The sequence below is a fragment of the Pan paniscus genome, chromosome 7 (genome assembly GCF_029289425.2).
Source record: "Pan paniscus chromosome 7, NHGRI_mPanPan1-v2.0_pri, whole genome shotgun sequence".
NCBI lineage: Eukaryota > Metazoa > Chordata > Mammalia > Primates > Hominidae > Pan > Pan paniscus.
Window position 1 is genome coordinate 59,935,720 of NC_073256.2, and position 3,096 is coordinate 59,938,815.

The window sequence follows — 3,096 nt, forward strand, 5'->3', positions numbered from 1 at the left end:
ACAAAATCAATGTGCAAAAATCACAAGCATTCCTATACACCAATAACAGACAAACAGAGAGCCAAATCATGAGTGAACTCCCATTCACAATTGCTTCAAAGAGAATAAAGTACCTAGGAATCCAACTTACAAGGGATGTGAAGGACCTCTTCAAGGAGAACTACAAACCACTGCTCAACAAAATAAAAGAGGACACAAATGGAAGAACAGGCCATGATCATGGATAGGAAGAATCGTGAAAATGGCCATACTCTCCAAGGTAATTAATAGATTCAATGCCATCCCCATCAAGCTACCAATGACTTTCTTCACAGAATTGGAAAAAACTACTTTAAAGTTCATATGGAATCAAAAAAAAGAGCCCACATTGCCAAGACAATCCTAAGCAAAAATAACAAAGCGGGAGGCATCACACTACCTGACTTCAAACTATACTACAAGGCTACAAAACAGCCTTGTAGTATAGTTTGGTTACAAGATAACCAAAACAGCATGGTACTGGTACCAAAACAGAGATATAGACCAATGGAACAGAACAGAGCCCTCAGAAATAATACCACACATCTACAACCATCTGATCTTTGACAAAACTGACAAAAACAAGAAACGGGGAAAGGATTCCCTATTTAATAAATGGTGCTGGGAAAATTGGCTAGCAATATGTAGAAAGCTGAAACTGGATCCCTTCCTTACACCTTATACAAAAATTAATTCAAGATGGATTAAAGACTTAAATGTTAGACCTAAAACCATAAAAACCCTAGAAGAAAACCTAGACAATACCATTCGGGACATAGGCATGGGCAAGGACTTCATGACTAACACACCAAAAGCAATGGCAACAAAAGCCAAAATTGACAAATGGTATCTAAGTAAACTAAAGAGCTTCTGCACAGCAAAAGAAACTACCATCAAAGTGAACAGGCAACTTACAGAATGGGAGAAAATTTTTGCAATCTACCCATCTGACAAAGGGCTAATATCCAGAATCTACAAAGAACTTAAACAAATTTACAAGAAAAAATCAAACAGCCCCATCCAAAAGTGGGCAAAGGATACGAACAGACACTTCTCAAAAGACATTTGTGCAGCCAACAGACACGTGAAAAAATGCTCATCATCACTGGCCATCAGAGAAATGCAAATCAAAACCACAATGAGATACCATCTCACATCATTTAGAATGGCAATCATTAAAAAGTCAGGAAACAACAGGTGCTGGAAAGGATGTGGAGAAACAGGAACACTTTTACACTGTCGGTGGGACTGTAAACTAGTTCAATCATCGTGGAAGACATTGTGGCGATTCCTCAAGGATCTAGAACTAGAAATACCATTTGACCCAGCCATCCCATTACTGGGTATATACCCAAAGGATTATAAATCATGCTGCTATAAAGACACATGCATACGTATGTTTATTGTGGCACTATTCACAATAGCAAAGACTTGGGGAAACCAACCCAAATGTCCAGCAATGATAGATTGGATTAAGCAAATGTGGCATATATACACCATGGAATACTATGCAGCCCTAAAAAAGAATGAGTTCAGGTCCTTTGTAGGGACATAGATGAAGCTGGAAACCATCATTCTCAGCAAACTATCACAAGGACATAAAACCAAACACCGCATGTTCTCACTCATAGGTGGGAATTGTACAATGAGAACACTTAGACACAGGGTGGGGAACATCACACACTGGGGCCTATTATGGAGTGGGGGGAGTGGGGAGGGATAGCATTAGGAGATATACCTAATGTAAACGACGAGTTAATGGGTGCAGCACACCAACATGGCACATGTATACATATGTAACAAACCTGCACATTGTGCACATGTACCCTAGAACTTAAAGTATAATAATAAAAAAGTCAAAAAATAAGTAAATAAATAAATTACCTCTTACCTCTCTCACACAAAGACTATATCATATTGTCTTAAGATGGAATGTTAAATATATTCTTTTAAACTGGAGAGGAAATGAAAACAAGCCATATAGAAAACAAACTAATCAAATTGTTATAATTTGATTATAAACCAGCCTTGTATAGAAAATGTTATGATCCTCCCCAATTTATTTGTTTTCTGTCTGTATAAGCAAGACCTTAACTTTTAACTTCAGAGCACTCGCTCCATTTCTCTGGAGTCTGGTTTTCCCGGATGGCTATTCCCAACTTTTCACTTGAATACACTCTTTAAAACTGGATTCTGATCCTTTCCATTATTTCAGGTTGACATATCAAAGAATGAAAAACATATTACAAACGATATGGATACCACTTGGTTCAGCACCACTCAGCCATAAAACGTGTGATGGGTACAGAGGTTGAGTTGAACACGGAGTGCTTTCTGCAAAGCAGGATTCAATAACATTTGTGAATGGATAGTGTGGAAAGCAGAGAGGCTTCTAAAACATACTAAGCAGGGTTCTGAGTCTCCAGCCACAAATGTGCCTTTCTCAAAACAACATCCTCTACGCTCCCATCTTCTCTTTTTGTCTTTTTCGGGATCCTTCACTCCAGTCATTCCTCATCTTGATTCTTTTCTAGCCTCAAGTTGTCCAACTCATTCCCTCTATAAATGTATCTCCAGTAACAAATGTCAAAAGGACAGGAATTTTGCTCTCTCAAAAGGAAAGATTAAAGTATGCATCCCTTTTTCAACAATGCTATCCCACAGTGGGTGGAGGGGATTTTACAGACAGCCTCATTTCCCATTTTTCCAATGCCCTGGAATGCATATTACTATAAAGCAACCGTAGAAATTAATCCTTTGTGTTAGTGAGTATTTGTCCTTTATGGGAAAATTAGACATAACATGCAGTGCACATGGAAGAACCCACAGGGGGAATTGTGAAGTTTTCATTCCTAGAGGTCATAAAGATAGTTGAAATAGTGCCAGATTCTAAGAAGGACACCTGGGCCAGATGTTTACCAGGCCCCTCCAACTCAAGGGAGGTACAATTCTAAGGAGGGAGGTCTTTTTTTTCTTTTCTTTTCTTTTCTTTTTTTTTTTTTGAGACCGAGTTCCACTCTTGTTGCCCAGGCTGGAGTGCAGTGGCGCGATCTCAGCTCACTGCAACTTCCACCTTCT